This window comes from Scatophagus argus, chromosome 20 (assembly GCF_020382885.2).
Source record: "Scatophagus argus isolate fScaArg1 chromosome 20, fScaArg1.pri, whole genome shotgun sequence".
Taxonomy (NCBI): Eukaryota; Metazoa; Chordata; class Actinopteri; family Scatophagidae; genus Scatophagus; species Scatophagus argus.
Window position 1 is genome coordinate 10,805,134 of NC_058512.1, and position 21,023 is coordinate 10,826,156.

Below are 21,023 nucleotides of genomic sequence, written 5' to 3' on the forward strand. Positions count from 1 at the left end.
CGGAAGCATTTTCAGATGAACGTGGGACAAACAAGGAATAGTGAGGGAAAGAGAGACAGAGACAGACAGAGTGTGTGTGAGAGAGAGAGAGATAACATGGTGGTGCTGAGATGCTGTCATGAAGCGTGTTAATGTAGATGTATAGATGTAAGTGCAATGTAGATGGCAACAGTACATTTCTAAAAGATTAATATGGAAATTACTGGAAAGTATTTTTGATTAGAGCAGTATATGATATACTTTCACCCTGACTGTCATCTATGATAATAATTCAGGATGCGACAACAAAAAACACACCTGTCACATACAGCACTGCAGCCAGGTGAGCACGAGATACTCGATCTGCGACAGAAAGCACGTAAGACGGCAGGAAAAAGCAGTGACCCAATACGTCCTCTATGAAGTCTAATGGAAAACAGAGACCAACGGGAACAAACAGCATCGAGAGAGTATAACATCTCATCTTACAACCACACAATCAGACTCCATCTATATTTCAAAAGCTACGGAAAACTGTGACAATGGGCCGTCATGATCCAAGATTAGCGGAGGGCACCTTTAATGAGGAGGAGGGCACAGAGGGGTTGTGTTTCCACTCTGGCAGGCTAACTACGATATCGGCAGAGGGCAATTTGTCAGAATTCGGTAACAAACCTCGAGGAAGAGTAATTGAACAGATGCATAAGATCCAGTTCTCTTAAAAGTGCAGAATTTAAGTGAAAATCTTGAGTTATTGGTTGTTTTTTTAAAGGACACACCTGATCTTTAATGTGACACAGCACATCATTGTGCGGTCTGGTAGCATCAATAGAGAAAAATATCTATTAACTGATAAATAACCATGGAGCTCTGTTTCACAGATTTGGGGAATGCTCTTTTTGAGACTTTTTTAGACTTTTTTTTTTGCTTGTATCAGCAGTTTGGTGATGATTTACTATATGTTTCTGGAAACAGTAAGTGGGCAGAAATTTGGGGCTCAACACAGGAAACGACCTTTTCATTTTTTGTTTGTCAATATTTGCATAAAGTACAGCCGATGTTACTGGCCATGAATTATTTATGGAGGCTAAAGGAAAGAGACTTGTAAGTGCTGGGTCTGCTCAACAGTGTTGCCATGGACCTACCAAATGTGTGTGTGTGTGTGTGTGTGTGTGTTTGAGTGAGTGTCGGTGAGAGAGAGAGAGAAAGAGAGAGAGAGACAGAGGGAGAGAGAGGGAAGGAGAGAGTGATGCGCTCTACTGCGCTCACCGGCAAAGTCACTGCTTTCTCAAGGACACTGCGGCTCAGGGGCAAGAAAGAGCGAAGGGAAGACAGACAGGAAGAAGAAGAAGAAGAAAAAGAAGAAGAAGTAAAGACATTTAGCGGCAGAAGGCCGAGTGAGATGTAAAAGCAAGCAGAGAAAACTGAAAAAAACGAGAGTGGAGCGGGCGGCAGATGAGAAAAGTGTGACAAAATAATTAAATGTAAGCGATAAGAGGAACGCGCTTCTACATGAAAAAATATTTCTTGTTGTAAAAACGCAAAAAGATGCTCAGTATGTGAAGAAAAGAGAAGACGTGGTTTAGATTATAACCCTGACACTGTTCAACACAACAAAAACTGTCAATCAACGCTGTGCTATCAATTAATGTGTAATGAATTTTTATTTACCAGAAGTCAAAGTGACATCTTCATCGTATGGCGATATAGAACACAGAAAGGCCACAGATCTCACCATGCATTAAAATAAAATTTATATTGTTACAAAGTAATCAATCAAAGTCAACCTAACACCAACAGGTCACCCCAGACAACACAGTGAGCCCACTGAGCAGCAGTCACGGTGTGTGGCTGAGTTATGCACACTGCGGAGCCGAGCAGTGCAGCAGCCTTTACTGCCTGCTTCAGTGTCAGCAGCGATCCACTAAAAACCCTCAACGGCAATCAATTATTTACGCGTAAACACACACACACGCAGACCCCTAAACACTCCCACTGAGATGATAGTGGGGAGGGCCGCTGGCTGAATTGTATAAAAGCTACTTTGCATACATAAATAGGCAGCTTACCAAAGCTGTGAGTGAACTCTGTAACCACTCGGGCCGCAGCGCCTGACCGACTGTGATCAAAAAACATGTGTCTAACCTAAGAGCATCCTCAATGTGTATTATTACTGCAGACCACAAGATGACTGTGGGGCTTTGGTTTATTCAGACACACTGTTGGGTATGGGAATACATGTAGGTGAGCAGAAAGGCATACAGCTTTTTATTTTTTACTCATAACACACACACACATCTGAAAATGACTCTCCCAGCTGTTGGACAAAATTGTTACTTGATTGATGGATTTCTTGGGAAAACTCAGGACGAAGCACAGAAGAATTCGTAGCATTGGCTTCTCATGAACATAAAAATCTTTGGATGGTAGTGGAAAAAATACATAACAAGCACACATACACGCACACAGAGTCTTGGGCTCAGCAGGGGTGTGAATCAGCCTCTCTGCCACAGGGCCTCTCTTGTGTTCTGGCTGACTGGGCTGCTCTGCAAACAATGAGCCCCCACTCCTGCACGTAGAGAACTCCTAAGTACACCGTGCTATAAAGACAGACAGATAAGAATGGATTCCCTTATTCATTTCACTCACCTCCCTCCGTCCTCCCTAATCTGTTTATCTGCCCACTTCTTTTTCACCGTCTGTCAGCCACTGTGTCTGTCTGGAGTCACGGTGTCAGAGGAGTCAGGGTTCACCACCTGAGAAGACAAAAGTTCAAAGGTCAGCTAACATCAGTATGACGGCGCTCACGGATCATGTTCAGTTTGACTTAAGTCACACGCTGGGCAGCTGATAGACTGGGGGGGGAGTCTGCGAAAACAAGTTTCAATATGAGAAAGAGAAAGAGAGAGAGAGAGAGGGAGGGAGCTCACAGCAGCTAAAAGACAAAAACATCCATTAAGCACTGTGGCAACTTTAATCTTCGTGTGATAAGAGTAATTATATTTGCAGTGAAGTATAAGTCATTCACTGCAGAGCAGATCATTGCTGTCATTTCACTTTCTCCTTCCTCATTATCACCAGAAAGGGCAGTGGGCAACTAGTGAGGGCAGAAAGGACTGAACCTAGGTTACCAGGCCTTATCAGGAAGAAAATAATATCAGAAAGGACTCATGGACAAAAAAAGAAAAAAGGAGAAAAACTGAAGTAAACACTCACTTATCGCTGCCAATCTGCATACGTGTAGCTGCAGAAATACATGCATGCAACATCAGTTCCACATCATTTATTTCCATGGAAGCGAGTTACAGGAAATGAAACATACAGCAGTGTATCCCAGATTTTAAGAAAATGTTGTAATTTATTCCTTGAAGACATGTTTGACTTTGACAAAAGCTGTTTATTAGCTTGTCCGCTGATCTCTCCCAACATGAGTCACTTTCCAAAGCTTAGCTGCAAACCAAACCACACCACAATGAGCATCTGTAGCTTATCACCTCCAAACTACCTTGTATAAACTGATTTATTAAGTCTAATTGAGTCTCAAACTCTCTGGTTTGAAAAACATCCAGAAGCAGCATCACATTTAAACAGATTAATCTTAAACCACAGTTCTGTCATTTCTCACCTTTCAGTGAAACAGCAATCCATGTATGTTGCATGAAATACAACCCCCTGAGACACTATGTAATCATGTCAATCCCCATGCAGTAACGTCTGACAGTGATGATCCTGACAAACCAGATCTAAAAAACCGGGTCTGGTGCGTCCTGCCGAAAAATATGAGGTACTGTCACACAGCCAAGAAAATCAAAGTAGAACAAATCTGCAGTGTTTGCTTTGTGTTGTGTGGAGAAGCTGTCACACCTTGTATAATAGAACATAACTGAGGTGGGTGTTGGTTGGTGTAATGGATGTAATGTCACGGTCCTGCAAGACAAACAGGTTCCCAGTGGCAATATGACTGCGAGTCTATTCACAACGTGTACACACTCACACAAACACACACATTAGACTCACAAGAACACTGTGCACGGCGCACACACAAACACACAAGCACAATCTTCCTATAGAACAGAAACTGTGGCTAAAAAATGATTTTATACTTGTGTAGTCAGATTAATTTAGTGCTGTATATCACTGTTTAATCTTTTTTTGACGCATTGCTGCTCGTTTTTAACTGTCCTGCAAAGAAAATGCATTATTGCTATTGCTAAAAAAATGCATTCCAAATCAAACCTTATCAAGATCGAGAAAAACAGTGAATAAATAAAGCTGAAAGTATATTTTAGTTCTTAAAATACTCTTGACCGTCACCGAGAGTTTTCACTTTTTCTTGTTGTTGTTGGATTTTGTGTGCCTTGTTAGTCACTTTGGACATCTGGAAAACAAGATGTGACAAGAAGAAGGTGGAGAGAGTTGTGGAGCGTGTTGACGTTTGTCTTATTTGCGGTGAAAGCTTATATGTTATACAATAAAAGAGAATACACAGTTCAGCAGTTTGAGTCATGGACAGTGACTCAAAACTACAGCTGGTAGATCATACAAGTATGGGTCCTTGAAAAGTTAAGCAAGAAATGAAGGCTGTGTTTTCATTGAGTGCAGATCAACTATCAAACACAAAAACATTACTCATAAACACAACCAAAGACTGAAAAGATTATAAATTAAAAAAGAGCAGACAGACGGAGGGGGCAAAATCAATATTTCAAGCAGAGGATTGTTCATCATTAAAACATGTTAGTCAGCAATCTGTTTTAGTAATTACATCTTGATACTGAGAAACTCAATATGGAACTGACATATGAATCAGATCACAAACAAAATTGCTGCATTAAACCATAATGAATCCAGAGATGTTAATAGGATAGATCAGACAGATCAGTCTCCATCTCAGTATTTTTCACAGAGGATGTGTCAGATATGTTGAGCAAAGATAAACCTCTTCTCTCTGTAGCAGTTCACTTCAGTGGGGGTTAATGGAGACATACTGTCAGATAAAGGTCTCAAGTGACTGACACGTGTTCTCACCGGTGTGCTCGCAAGAAGGAAAAAATAAACCTTCAGTCCACAGCATTATTTAATTTGCCAATGCTTCACATCTCATTTGGAAACCATTACTGATCGTGAGAAATAAGAAGCTAGGTGTCAAACGGAGAAGCAATGGTGCAGTGAAGCATAAACAAAGACATAATTTTATGCCACAGTAGGTGGCACAAGAACCTGACTCAGTGCATGAAACACAACCAGTGAAAAAATAAGCTTGTTAGTGACAGACTGCCAGTGTCACTGATTGTCATTTTCAATCAGAGAAGAAATTTAACCAGAAACACGCAAAATGTCATAAAAACCCCAAGGGCACACAAATTTGGTTGCAGTCAGTCTCTGTGCTTTCTTGTCTCACCATCTGTAGATTTACCAAGGTCAGGGTTGTGCTTTCTGGTCCACAGGCTGCATGAGACCCTCCCCCCACAACCACCACCTCCCCCGCTTCACGATGAAAACACAGCAGAGTACTGTTTATCCTACTCCGTCAATAAAGCTCTATGAGTCACCCGCGCCATTAAACTATTCATTTCCACTTAATCAAGTGCTAACACAAAACAGGGGCGAGTCTTTCAAGCAAAAACCGGACCTTCTAGATGAGCCTTTTACATCTTCTAAAGAGAGAATACTTACAGGACTATAAACCTGTCCCAAAGGTTATGGCCCATACTGTACTGTTAATTTAGGTGGCACTGCTGGCTTCACATTGTGATGTCTCTGGCCACCACTGCATTAGTTTCGGTACTCTGCTCCAGGCTTTATTATAATCTTGAACTAACCAGGAAATGCTGCTTATTTAATAATTTCTCAGTCTTCATTTTCTTCACTGCAGCCGGTGAAAACGTGGTCATTGAGCTAACAGAGATTGACATGTCATGGGAAACACATTAGTTGATCTTGCTGTGAAACGCCACTACGCCTCCATAAAAATATAATAGACCATTCCATTTAATTCAAAATTTGTTTCGCTGTTCAATTTGTGAAATAAAATTAAAATGACAATCCCTTTTTAATATTCATACACTCTAATGGTAATTATGATGTGAGAGAGTATCCCTAACCTCATTCTCAATTTAAAAATATTACATATAATCCTAATCCAGATAATCTCCGTTATAAATCACTTTCATTACAGTGATGCTCTCGCATACATGCTTTCCATTTGTATGCATCTGAAAACATAAAGGTCAATTTTCTCAGTTAATTCAGAGACCAGTATGTGTGAGTTTGTGTGAGAGTGAATACATTTCCTATAGCCAGAGGTGCCGGTAACAAGTCACAGATACAAAACATACAACAACCACAAATGCTGTACAGAAAGATTGCAGCACACAGAGAACCACTTACCTTAGAGGAACAAATCCCTCTCTTAACCCCCAAACATGCACACCTGTGTACTAACACACGTGCACACACTCACACACAGGCACAGCGGTTGAAGGCTTGGAATTGGTTCTGTTTCTACATTTCCTCAGTATATAAGCCATGCTGGCCCATAGCTTTCCACTGACTTAGCCTTGGCTTGGGAATCCCATTTAGGAAGCAGCTAGAGGGTGAAGGGTGAGATGGGTTGCAGACGGATGGAGCGTGGGTGGGGGCTGCCACGAGAAGAAAATATGAATACATGGATGAGAAGCAGGGAGAAAGACCTGGCTTGTATACAAAAGATACTGATAAACTCCATGTTTTCATCCATTCCAGTGCCACAACACAACACAGCAACACGGGAGGCAAGGCTGATATGAGGCTAACGCACAGAGACAGAGGTGGAGCATGAGGTCAGGAGGAGGAACGAGGGAGAGGGAGTGAAGAGAGAGAGAGTGAGAGGTGCCAGAGAGTTTCCAGGTTCAGCCTATTGTTCCTCATTCTTGTGGGCCTGGAAGGTTTGATCTGCCTCATTCCTCTCAACAACAAAAGCAATTTACGCTCACAGCAATTTAGTGCTGACTGCATTTCCTTATTCCCACGAGCAAGTATTCAGGGAAATCAAATCTCTCTCTCTTGTAAGAGAAATGATGTGGTGACCAGTTGAATCATGTGTTATGAAACAACTTACCTATTACACTGTGCATAAAAATGAAGCGAATGACTGCTGACACACTCACACACACAAACAAACAAACAAAAGGACACACTCAGCTTTTATGTATGGGTTGAAATAAAACTTCCAAATTCTCTGTAGGCCTCATTAGAAGAGGAAACAATTTAATTTAAAAAGGAAGACAATGCAATGCTTTTTCAGCATTGAATCTTTCCACTATTGATCTAAGGGTTGCTCACTCCTTTGTTCTGCAAAGAAGTTAAAAAATACACACACACACAATGGCATCTGTACTAAGTGAAATGATTCGCTAAAATTTTCCTCTCTCTCTCTCTCTCTCTCTCTCTCTCTCTCACACACACACACACACACAGTTTTGTAGACATAGACTTACATTAATTAATACATTAAGGCTTAATCACCACCTAACCATAACAATAAACATTACTTGACTAACCCTCACCTCAACCTAACCCTAACCCTAACTCAATCCAACCTTAGCAAGTCTTCATCCTAATATTTAATTATTTACATTGTGGAGACTTGAGTCCCCATGAGTAAGGCGGCTTCCCACAACCACACACACACACACACACACAGAAACAGACACTCAGCGAACCCCAGTCTTTGGTTGTGATCTGACATCTACAAAGACACCTCTGTTTTGAAAGTCACCAAAGACCTCCTCTATGTCATCCATACAGCTGCAGTGATTGGTGCTGGTTTGCTTTGGCACAGTTGTGTGTCAAGGCGTAGGCCTCTAAAATCACTGCTTACAAATTACTCAATGTTCAGCGCTGAACAGGGGCTTAAATGAAAAAGAGAGACCCATTCTGCAGCAGGGTGCCTGTATGCACATGCCTTGACGCTAGGAGGCATAACTTGACACGAGACACCCTGTATGGAACAGCCAATAAAACACACCATAGGAAGAGCATAGAAAGCAACTCACAAAGATATTTTGATGGGTTCTATTTTTGAAATATGCATTTCATGTTATGACGTTACAAGAATGTCTAGTTTTTGGTTGACTGCACGCTGTCAAGCAGGGCTGTGTGATAAAGAAAAAAAATGCATATCATTATTTTTCCTAGCTGTAACAATATTTGACAGGTTGTTATGTATCCATGGAAATGAAAATACTGAGACATTTTTCTTGTGGTAAAGCTGTTAGGGAGCTAAGCTGTTGTTCCCTATTCAAATATAGTGTTTAATCTCAAATAAGTGGGTTTCAAATTAATATGACATTATTTTGATAGTTGATTTCTTCTTTCAGTCATTTTTTTTTGCTTTTCTTTATCTGATGTAATACTATAAATATGTTTGGGTTTTGGATTGAAAACAAAGATGTCACCCATTTTTCACCATATTTTAATAAAGGATTAACTAATTAATCAATGCTACTCATGCTGCAAGTGTTGATTTTGCATCAAGGTTAGCAACAGATGGCTAAGTTTGTTACAAGGTGTTTCAAATCTAGATTTGTACACTTTTCCTCACATATTCTTGGTAGATCAGTCTGAACATTTGCACGAAAGATACAGTATATTGTTCATTAAATCCACAAAAAAGCACAAATCTATCTGATAGATAAATAAGACAGGACAAAAGAGTGTGATAAAGCTCTCGATGACACAGATAGATTTCTCTTAAAGCAAGACATGAACATGTGCCTGTCATTCAGTGAAACACGGGGCGTATGTGGCCTATTTGATGCCACAGTTACCCTGCAGCAGTTTTGTATCTCCCCTGTGAAGTGTTTCATTTCATTCAATTAGGCATGCAAGTGTATGCAGCCAATGGATGCAATTCATAGTTTTATAGACCATGCTGCAGTGAATCACATCAGCCTGACAACTGACAGAACGCTCCAACAGAACATGAAAAAGGCAGACTGAGGAGAAGGGGAATAAGGAAAGGAACCCAGCCACTCTTGGATCTGTATACACAAGCACACATGCACCAAATGAGAAAGAGTGACTAAGTCTCGCCCTGGGCTTCATACAGTAGCTCTTAACAAATCCGAGTCTTGCCCAATCATTTCCCTTCTCTCTAGGTTGCCATAGCTACAGCCTGCCTCCTTGTCTGTACTTTGGGAAGGGTGAGACTTTACCACTCTGTGTGTGTGTGTGTGTGAATTTGTGTGTGTGTAATGTGTCTTAACCCCTCCAGATTGTTCCTTAACACTTCTTATCTGTCAACCTTACATTCAAACTCCCATTGGATGTCTGAGACGGGAAGGTGTGAGATGGTGCAGAGGTGAGTCGCGGTGCGAGAAGGGAGATCTGTGAGAAAATAACTGTTGTGCGGTGGATGCAACTGCTTGCGACCCCACACGTGTCTTCCCATTCAGTGCTGACACAATGTCTGAAGTGCAACAACTAGGCTTCCTTTGTGGGGGCAGTGCATGGATTGTGCTCACTTTCTTCCAAATATCAAGAAAGCATTTTTCAGTATCAGCAGCAATGGAAAGCTTGGTTTGATCAGCTTCTGAGATGAGGCGATAAATGAATTGTTTCTCAGAAAATGAAACATTAGTATATACATAATTAGTGCAACAATCTCGAAGATCTCTGTTTCGTTCCCTTTGGTGGCACCTGCAGCGCTAAGTCGTCATTGCAGGTGTGTTTTTGATAGCACATGGCAGAGATCCAAACAGTGTTGTCGGTGTAACATCTTAATATTTGCACTTGTTTTTGAAGTTTCATCGTCTGACAGAGTTAAGCTGCTGTACCTTTGGCGTTAATTGGGAGAAGCTTCACCCTATCTCACGCAGCCGCAAGCCATCCACAATTAATCTGAATCCAAAATATCGTAAGGTTTTTGGCTGTTGATCAGACAAAATAAGCAATAAAAAGAACACACCTTGGATTCTGGGAGACCCTGTTCGCCATTATGTTATAAAACTGTATGGACAATTGTAGTAACAATAATCATTAGTTGCAATGCTATTCCTAAGATTTATTCTCTTTTTGGACTGGATTGTGTGAGTGTGTCACTTTATATTTGTTAATAGTCTCTATCTTTTGGAGTTTATGTTTGATTCTCTTTGAAATAAGGCAATATAATAATCAGCCAAGACAGCAATTTACTGTTTACCAAACAAACACGGTTAGCCTGTACAGGGAGGGTTAGGGTTATGGAAAGATTTTAGAAAGTTAATAATGCCAGTAAAACATAGCCATAGAGTGAAGCACTGTTTGTGAAGCTCTCAGAGGAGAAAATGAATGAATGAGTGAATGTGTTTGAGAGCGAGAACCCCACAAGAGATTGCCAGCATATTCTCCTACTTCTGTAAACAGTGCAGAAAGCTCAGGAGTGACAGAGATGGAGCTCTATGTGTGTGTGTGTGTATGTGTGTGTGTGTATGCTCAAGCTGCATGTGTGTGTCTTCAGAAGTGTGCTCCTGCATGCACTACACCAGATGTCACCTTGCATGCAAACCACACATGTGCGTCTCTTTGTGTTTGTTGCTATCAGGTAGATGACAAGAAAGATACAAACACTTCAGGATCAGCATATCACTAAAACTCTCACCATCTGCCTGCCAGCAGACAAATACAAACACAGTCTTCTCTTACTCTGCCATTTCTTTATCCCCCTGCATCGCTCCGCTTTTCTCTCTGTTCTCACTCTCTGCAGTGCTGCCATCCATCATCATTAGCAGGCGAATAGATGACCTGTCTACACCTGCAACCACTCTCTGTCCCTCTACTCTCTGGAGAGAGGAGAGAAGAGGAGAGGAGAGGAGAGGAGTGCAGAGGGAGGAGAGGAGAGGAGAGGAGTGCAGAGGGAGGAGAGGAGAGGGAGGTAAAATGAGAAGTGGGGTATCTCAGTGTCTATTCTAATACAGAACTATGTGTATGGTCTCTATTATAAGCAATGCTCCAGCTCCTCTTTGTTTTTACAGTTGCATTCATTACACAGATCTGGTCACTTTCTCCAAAGGTACTGTGCAAACTTTACCTGCATTGTGGACAGGACTGACACTTTGTCTGTGTCTGAAATCGTTTTTACTTTGACATTTTGAGTGTCTGAACTCAGGGTGCTCTATACTGTATAGTGCACTGAAAAATACCCACAATGGATGCAGAAAAGAATGGCATGAACACTAATTTCAGCAAACAATCCCACGGTGTGCCACATAATTTTAAAATTCTAACATGCAAAAATTACATATATGATATGAAATCTTCATCCGCAACAACAATTCTGAGCAAATCCCTAAATGTTTCAAACAGAAAGATAGATGATTGATTGAAGGAGTGAATTCAGACACAGCTTTTGTGATCTAAGACATAAAATCCAGGTTCACTGGGGTTTCATCCTGACTCAGGGGGGACTGAATTTGGCTGGGTGCCTTTTAATGCATTTTGTCATATCGTCTGTGTTTGGACAGATACATCTTGTCGCCCTTGTGTGCTATAGTGCATGTGTACTTACAATTAAAGAAAAATTCTGACACATTTCTCCTCTCGGGCTATGACAGAGCATTAGCCACACTGCACCACGTATGACAGCACAAAATAAAAAACTTGTCATCGATTTATTTATAATTTGCTGTTGCTTAATTATCTAAGACTTATTGGGATAAGCAGCAGAGAACTGACGAACCTTTACATCCCTAAAGGAGGATAACGAATCAAAGCCGGTTGTTACCATCCTTTCCTCAGAAGAGGAATGGATGGTAACAGCTAAGATGGAGGAGGACAAGAGCGGAAGGAAGCATACAGATGAGAAGAGGACGAGCAGAGGACAAAGTATTGTCTCCCGTTAATATGTAAAAATAACTCTGCCGCTGCCTGGTGGAGAAGCAAACTGGGTCAGAGAAATCCCACAGAGGGAGAGAGGAGAGAGAGGAGAGAGCGCTATCACATCAATTCAGTCTGTGGTATCAGTGTGAAGCAGAAGTCAGACTCCATCTTCACCTTAGGCCGTTAAGGTTCATCCATCTATCCATCCAACCAACCGTCTGTTAGTCTGTCTTCCCCTTCCCACCCCTCCACATTTTTTCACCTCCCCCTGCTCTCTAATGGTCCCTGTGTCTTTACTCTCATCCTTTCCTCGGCTAATAACAGCCTCGACTTTACCACATACGCTTACGAGCTTCTCTCACTCTCTGCTCCCGAGTTCCTCTCCCGTAATTAACCCTGCTCCCTTTCTCTTTCGTCGTCTCTCGTTTTCTCTCACTGTAAATACACAGTTCCACCACATCCCACTTAATGGGTGAATGAAATCTGGTGTGTAATGCATTGCCAGTTAATATATTAATAATACAGCATTTAATTACCCAGCAGTTAAACAGTGTGGCCCATTTTGAACCAATGATAGTGATGATGGAACTGACCAATAACCTTATAGGAATAAGAAGAGTGTATTTACTGAAGTTACTACATTTCAGTCTGTATAATCAGTGGCACAAAAACAGTCCTGAATGCCCTTTAGTATAATAATTACCGATTAATGTGATATTTTGCTCTTTAAACATCTGGCAATTTGCTGGGCCACGAAACACATGATTTAATTAGATTTTAATTTGATTAATTTACAGCAATATCGTTACTCAATTATTTTGTCCATGATTTTTGGTCTCACAATGCTCTGCATTGTCACACATTTTTTCCTTGGTCTTTCCTCTTTCCTTCTGGACTTTTCTCCTTATATACTGATTCCTATTACATATGCCTTATCCCCATTCACACTGTCTTTGATTGTCCAGCACCATTTCTGTTTTGTCCATGTCTACGCAGCTATTCTGAGCTAAAGGACTGAGGAGCATGGATTATTTGTTTACATAACTGGACAAAGATAAACATTTTAAAAGCTTTTCTGATATTTACACTCTTTTCATATGGACTGTAAATTACAAAGACACCGTGAAGTGTTTCCAGTTTCTCTCTGGCAATTTTTAACCTATGAAATGTAATCCCATGCACTTCATGGTCTGCTGTATTTTTTAGTTTTTACTGTTGCCCCAGTCAACAGAGCAGCAATAAGAGTAACCCATAAACCATACATTGTGCGTTGGTCAGCAGTTCTGGGCAGTAATTAAAAGCTTTACTGATGAAGAATGCAGTGAGCATACTAACCATTTTGCAGACTATTTATCAGGCTACTGTACATACTGCACGAGCTGTGAGTGTGTTAGCCAAGAGCCATACATCTAGTAGACAAATTAATATCGTAGAGCTCTCGCACTGGAGGACCTTCCTACGTGTGCATTCTGTCTTGAATTCAAATGGCCTGAACATGACAACTCTTTTGGTAAAAGGTCAACAGTGTGAATAAGGCTTATGCAAATAACTTTTGAGTGAAGGTCAATTTACTGCAGAATAATTAAGCTAACCTTTATCTCTTTGTTCCTTTTAATTCTACTAATTCATAATCTTTCTTGTTAACTATATCAAGTCAAGTCAAGTCAACTTTATTTGTATAGCCCATTTTTACAAGCAGTTTGTCTCAAAGGGCTTAACATAACATCAGCAACATCCTCTGCCCTTCGACCCTCACATCGACTAAGGAAAAACTCCCAGAAAAACCTTTAACAGGAAAAAATGGAAGAAACCTCAGGGTGAGCAACAGAGGAGGGATCCCTCACCCAGGACGGGCAGACGTGCAATGGATGTTGTACAGGCAGGAAATCAATTAACAACATGAGAAATGACATTACTAAAAAGATAAGCAAAACAAAATCTCAACTGTTTAGTTTCACTTTTGCTACCACCTCAATATGATTTTAACATTTCACAAGTTATAAGAAAATTATAGTAATGAAAATTATAATGAACTGCTGTAACATTCATGTATTCTTTTTTTATGTGATGTTGAGAATCACTATCATATCAGTTCGATTTCGGCCCGTAGGGAGAACCACCCCGCCCATAGTCGGTACATAGAGGAATGACAGGCAGATGTCAACAATACACATTGGGTTGGTCATAAAGCCGGCTACAGTTCAACTTGAAGATCTGGATGGAGAGATACCTGCAGAAAGATACAGAGAGAGAGAGAGAGAGAGAGAGGGAGGGAGGGAGAGACACAAGACTACGAGGAGCACTGGACACACAGTTAGTGACATAAAATAATGAACTGCATGTTAATCTGACGAGGGGAGAGGATAGAAGAGGAGAAGGAGGAGGGGAAACTGCTTGGTGGATCATGTTTGTGTCCCCCGGCAGCATAGGCCTATAGCAGCTTAGCTATGATAGAGATTTAAAGATTAACAGACCTATTCTACCTGTGGCTATATATCATGAGGTGGGTGAAACTATGCCTACCAGCCCTACACACTTTATTTGGTGCTAACTATATGCTTTACTAAACAGAAAGGTTTTAAGTTTAGTCTTAAAAGTGGAGGTGGTGTCTGCCTGTCGAACCCAGATTGGCAACTGGTTCCACAGCAGGGGTGCCTGATAGCTAAAGGCTCGTCCTCCCGTTCTACTTTTATAAATTCTGGGAACTGTAAGTAAACCTGCACTCTGTGATCTGAGTGATCTATTGGGAGTATATGGGACTATTAGATCCTGCAGGTATGATGGGGCTAGTCCATTTAGGGCCTTATATGTAAGTAGGAGAATTTTAAAGTCTATTCTGAATTTTACCGGAAGCCAGTGAAGAGAAGCTAAGATGGGGGAGATATGATCCCTTTTACTGATTCCTGTTAAAACTCTAGCTGCTGCATTTTGGATCAGCTGCAGGTTATTAATAGAATAATTTGGACATCCTGACAATAGTGAGTTGCAGTAGTCCAGCCTAGAAGTAACAAAAGCATGAACAAGTTTTTCAGCATCACTCTGAGAGAGGACGCTCCTAATCTTAGCGATATTACGGAGGTGAAAGAAGGCGGTCTTAGAGGTCTGTTTAATGTGATGAATAAATGACACGTCTTGATCAAAGATAACGCCGAGGTTCCTTGCAGTCGTACTGGAGGCCAAAGTAATGCCGTCCAGAGAGAGAATATTATCAGCTATTCTATTTCTAAGGTGTTTGGGGCCTAGAATAATGATCTCAGTTTTGTCTGAGTTTAATAATAAAAAATTGGAGGTCATCCAGTCCTTTATGTCCTTAAGACATGCCTGGAGTCTGGCTAACGGCTCTGTTTCTTCAGGCTTTAAGGATAAGTACAGCTGAGTGTCATCAGCATAACAATGAAAGTTTATGTCATGTTTCTGAATAATATTTCCTAGAGGGAGCATGTATAAGGTGAACAGGATCGGCCCAAGCACTGAACCTTGTGGAACACCGAGGCTAACCCTTATATATGAAGAGGAAACATTATTAACTTGAGCAAAGTGAAATCTATCTGTTAAATATGATTTGAACCAGCATAGCGCAGTCCCTGTGATCCTAGTCTCATGTTCTAATCTGTGTAATAAAATGCTGTGATCTACAGTGTCGAAAGCAGCACTGAGATCTAGCAAAACAAGTATGGAGACAAGCCCCCGGTCTGATGCCATGAGGAGGTCATTTGTGACTTTAACCAGTGCTGTTTCTGTGCTGTGATGGGCTCTAAAACCAGACTGAAACATCTCAAAGAGACTGTACCTGTGTAGGTGATCAATCAACTGATTTGCAACCACTCTTTCGAGTATTTTAGATAGGAACGGGAGGTTGGATATCGGCCTATAGTTTGCTAAGATGTCTGGGTCAAGTGAAGGTTTTTTAAGTAAAGGTCTAATAACAGCGGTTTTAAACGCCTGTGGTACATAACCTGTTGTTAAGGATAAGTTTATCTGATCTAAGAGGGAAACGCTAATCAAGGGAAAGACGTCCTTGAGGAGCTTAGTTGGGATGGGGTCTAAGAGACATGTAGTTGGGTTAGATTTGTTAATGCTGGAGGTCAGCTCGGGGAGGTCTATGGGCAGGAACCTGTCCAGGGACCTGTCCAGGGATGGAGTAGGATTAAAAGAGATTACTGGAGATGACACTATATTGGCTATTCTGGGAAGATCTTTATTGATTTTTTCTCTAATGTTATTGATTTTATTGGTGAAGAAACTCATGAAGTCTTCACTGCTAAGAGCTGCAGGAATACAAGGTTCAACAGAGCTGTGACTCTTGGTCAGCCTGGCTACAGTGTTAAAGAGAAAACGTGGGTTGTTCTTGTTTTTCTCTATTAATGTTGAATAATAGGCAGTTCTGGCTTCACGAAGGGCCTTTTTGTATGTCAATAGACTATCTTTCCAGGCTCTCTGGGATTCAGCTGATTTGGTGGAGTACCACTTCCTCTCCATCCGTCTTGATGTTTGTTTAAGTTTTCGTAAATTTGAATTATACCAAGGAGCTAGCCTCCTATGATTTCTAACCTTCTTTCTCAGTGGGGCAACCATATCTAAAACTGTGTGCAACGTGGCTGCAGTGTTGTTGACAAAGGAATCAATTACTGCAGGAGTAACGTTTAAATCAGTACGGTCTGTTGTACTGGTACATGGAGCTGAGGGGAGCTGTGATGGGATTGCATCCCTAAATCTGTCTACACTATCTTCAGAGAGGCATCTGGTGTAATAGACCTTTTTGTTGTGTGCTGTAAAGTCTTCTAGAGTTAGTTCAAAAACTACAAGCGAATGGTCTGAAAGGAGAGGGTTTTGAGGGGCAACTGACAGGTTCTTAGTTTCTAGGCCATAGGTGAGAACCAGATCGAGTGTGTGATTGTGGCAGTGTGTTGGTTCATTCACTCTCTGAAGGAAACCTATTGAATCTAAGAGTGAACTAAAGGCTGTCTTAAGACTGTCAGAGTCAACATCCATATGAATGTTGAAGTCACCTGCTATAATGACTTTATCTGTGCTGAGCACTAAACTAAATAAGAAGTCAGAATAATCTCCACTATGAATCTAGACATGTGAGTGCCTGGATAGAGCAAAATTTGCGTAAAATGAGTCCAGAGCTCAAAATAATGAAGAACTCGAAACCTCAATGGATTAACCTGCAGGGCTGGTCCGAAAAGGGACGCGTCTGGCTCGGCGACTTGAGCCGGCAGAAATAGCCTGAGCTGACTACAGCATATATAATGCACTGCAGCAGTTCCATGTTTTGTAATCTAAACCCTCCTGCTGTATTTGCGTTGGGGCAAAATAACAGCTTTTTGTAAATGTGATACTGACTTTTGACATGTTAACATTTGTATGGAAAAGAACGGCTTGAATAACTCCCATATGTCTCTTAATGGTTTTTCAGACCCAAGATCTATGTGGAGGTCTAGGATCCAGTCTAATAAACCAAAACATAAAACTATCCTGGTCATGTAGAGGCCTTTAGTTGAAGAAACACTGCACTACAGTGCTGCTACAGAAGATCCTTGACAGCAAATAACTGCTCAGGGTCATTGAGCGAAAGCACCATGGAGCTTGATTTTGTGCTGTAAAGCTGGAAACTGCAATGCAAATGTTGGCTTGTGCGTAAACAGTTCATGGGGAGTTCCATAACTATTTTAGAAAATAATATAATTTTTTAGATTCATGCAATTATGTGGAAAGGAAGATACAGTACTTTGTGGATGTGGAAACTTTAGGGTCATTGTGAGCTTAAACTGATGGCTGTCACCTGCGATTTCATTCACAGCCATTACTGACATATACAAAAAAGATGTTGTACTCTGTTTAGAGTTGCTCTGCCTTAAAGTTTTGATACTTATCAAAACTTTATTGGTGTAGTTTTTGTAAGTAATACTACTACTACTACTACTAACTGTATAAAACCACAACAATTTTGCAAACTGCTACTGAAGAAAGAAAACAATCATATGAATTGTTTAGAATCCACATACTGAAAAGCTTAAAGTCCATAAGCATTAAAACAATAAAGCCATTTAATGACTGACCAAGAGGCTTGCAAACCAAAACTCTTCCATCTTTACCAAGACTTTGCTCTCTCAGATACATGTCACACCTGCACTGACAGCACTGACATACATTGCGCTTACAGACCTGTGCGTGTGCATTTACCTGAAACAATTTAGCAAGCCCACACAGATTAAGAGTACAGTCTACACGTAATCCACACATTAAGTCTGAGGTCTGGCTAGAACTACACACTTTGAGAAAATGCAATTCTGTCCTCTGTGATAACAGCCCCATTCAGCCCAGCTGAAAATACCACATAATTTAAACTGTGGCTTACATTACACAGGAGCCAGTATAATTAGCCTTAAGAGGAATGGAAACACTGACTTCTAATTTAGCATGGATTTATGTTAACAGTGACATTTGTTTACATTGTAGAGAACAAATGCATATCTACCTACGGTGCCCTTTTAAAAAACTGGCAATACATTACTGCATCTATGTGTGTTGTGCCTGCCTGAGTTTAACAAATTAACAATATGTAATGCATACAATGCAAAACAGCAAACTCCTTATTAACCTGCTGGTTGCTGTGTGACTTCAATCTTCAGAAGAACTGAAGTTCCTTCCCCAGGGTCCAGCAAATTCAATCTTCAAAGCTCAAATATTGATGTTCAACAGTTTCACGTGTTGTTGCATGACTATGGAGATAGTGAAACAATGGACATGCACAGTAATTAACATGTACAAAAACAGATCACGAGATGAAAGTGGCCAACAAGAGCAATAAGGAACAAAATGATCACGAAGGCTCCTCTCACAGGCTACGGCACACCTGGCAGAGTACTGCAATTATTATGCCAATGCAGACTTTTGAACTGCCAGTAACACCACAAAACACACGGCACAGTTGGATGCAGGTGGTGCTGCTCATTGAAAGGAGAATAAGCAAAAGGTTGTAGTGATCAATTACTAATTACAAAACAGAAAAATTACATATATAAAAAAATGATCTCACAACTGATTGCTTCCTATTGAGAGTAAAGGCCGCTCCTCTTTGATCCTCTACCAAGGGCTGGAAGCAGGGTGCTTATGAATGAAGGACAAGAATAAAGTTTTTGCAGGTATTTGCCGTGTTATTGAAAGAGGTATTGAGTATTGGTTTGTTATATTAGTATTGTACTGAAGTTTAAAATTCTGGTTTTGTGACAACCTTGCACTCGAGTGAAGCCACATAATCCATGTCCAAAGTCTGTCTCATTTTGATTGAACAGGTGAGCCTCATCACAACATGCTCTCCTGTGTGCTGTGAGGTGATGCTTTCTCTTTGCTCCATCTCTATCACACTGTGCTAAGACTCCAAATCTGTCCCAATTGTTTTGCCTTCATTTGCTAACACTGAGTATCAAGATCCTGGTCCAGGAAAAGAGCTGCAGGAAGAATGTAGAGAATATCCCTGCCGAGGCAGGAAGAAAACTAAATGTTCCTGCTGATCCAATGTGCATAAACCGATCTCCTTTTTTTTGATACAATGTAATTCAGAAAAATTATTCACCTCTCGACTTTGCTGGTTGTTTGTGTCTGTCCATGACTGTTAGCAGTAATACGCCTTGCTATTTGGCATCCCAGAACAGACTGGTCTCGAAGGAGATGTTTCCCTCAGTCTGAAGGGTGCACAGCTCCATTGCTGAAGGGAAATTGTTTAGGCAAATCATTTCCATATTTGATGTTTTGCTTTTTCCCCTGGCACGTCCTGTCTTTTTGTCATCATTAGGTGGCATACACTGATGTGGAGAGTGGTGCATCCCAGCGGAAATAAAAGCTGGCATGGACTCCCAGTTAACTACAGCCTACACCTGCCCCACTCATTATTTTTCTTATTTATGCACACCATATCTGGATTTCTTTCTACAGTCCACTTGCTAACAGAAAACATGGCTTAAACATCAAATCGCATCATCTTTTGAAGGGCGAAAATAAAGTTTAAGCAACTCCCTGTCCCATCTGAATCCCATCTGAATTCCCAAAATCCACCATCTGTGACGCTGCAATAAATCACAGCACATTAAACAAGAATGCTTCACTCAAGAGTAGATGCAGATGAAACTGCAATGCCCACCCTGCATCCCAAATATCAATGACAAACAAAACAAAACAAAACAAACAGACCAAAAAACAAGCTCATCTGTCACTGAAAACAAAGCTTAGCGGAAGTTCAGTCAGGACGACCATCTTTTACGCATGCCTTAAGTCAGTCTTTTCCCACGATCTTTAATCACCTCGACATCAATCTCCTCCTCTTCCAATCACAACACGTCTCGTAACTCCTTCTTAGCCAATCTCTAGTCAGCTGTCAAATTCAAAAGTGTCCTCTCTCTCTGCTGTCACTCAACTGTCATTTCAGCTTTACATCAGTCCGCAACCCACCTCCACCCCTTCACCACTGTCTCCAGGATGCCCACGCCTGGGCTCCAGTCCTTCTTCACGAGCCAGCACCAGTCTTCAACACCATCGACAGTGTCTTGGCTCTGGGGGGAGTCTTCTACATGTAGAAGCACCTCATTCTTCAGCATTTTCGAGGCGATCCACTTCCTGCTGGGGTCTAAGCACCAAGAAGTTTATTTCTCTGGGCAGAATAAATTCTCTCTATACTCTATCACCTCTCTTGTATCTTCATTAGTCTCTCCTGATTGAAATCAGAATCAGAATCAGAATTCCCTTATTTATCCCTGAGGGGAAATTCTTCTTTCATACAGACATTGCAATTTTCCCAATCAAGAAAATGAAAAGATACGGACAAATAGTAAAAATATAAAAGAAATTAAAATATGAGATATTTAAGAAAATATAAGATGTGGCTATAGATTTAGAGCTTTTACACAACTTCTTAATGAACTCATAAATAACAGTCATGGTCTGAGGCATGGATACCACATAAAAACAGAAGGATGAGAAGGATGGAAATGCACGGATTAACTTCTGAGCCATTTGGAAAATAAAACTGGCGCTGCAGCAGAGAGAAGCAGACCAAGAGGGACACACCATAAACAAACAGCAAACGAAAAAAATCACATTGATTACAAGTCCAACATTGTGGATTGCTCACAGCAATGCCGACCAGTCCATACCAACCAAAGAAACAGCAACTGTTAAAATGCCTAAATAATAAAAGACTTGAG

At 40.9% G+C, this 21,023-nt stretch overlaps 1 protein-coding gene across 5 annotated transcripts in view; it reads right to left on the reverse strand.

The window, feature by feature from the left end:
* Window positions 1-21,023, reverse strand: part of LOC124051465 (spermatid perinuclear RNA binding protein) — a 72,462-nt gene that overhangs the window by 39,404 nt on the left and 12,035 nt on the right. For 3 of the 5 annotated variants that reach the window (XM_046374865.1, XM_046374867.1, XM_046374869.1), the window contains exon 3: window positions 2,629-2,735. The gene's annotated coding sequence lies outside the window, so the exon portion shown is untranslated. Of the gene's footprint in view, window positions 1-2,438; window positions 2,514-2,628; window positions 2,736-10,644; window positions 10,782-21,023 lie in introns of those variants that run through there. The other 2 variants (XM_046374866.1, XM_046374868.1) reach the window with 2 other exon arrangements.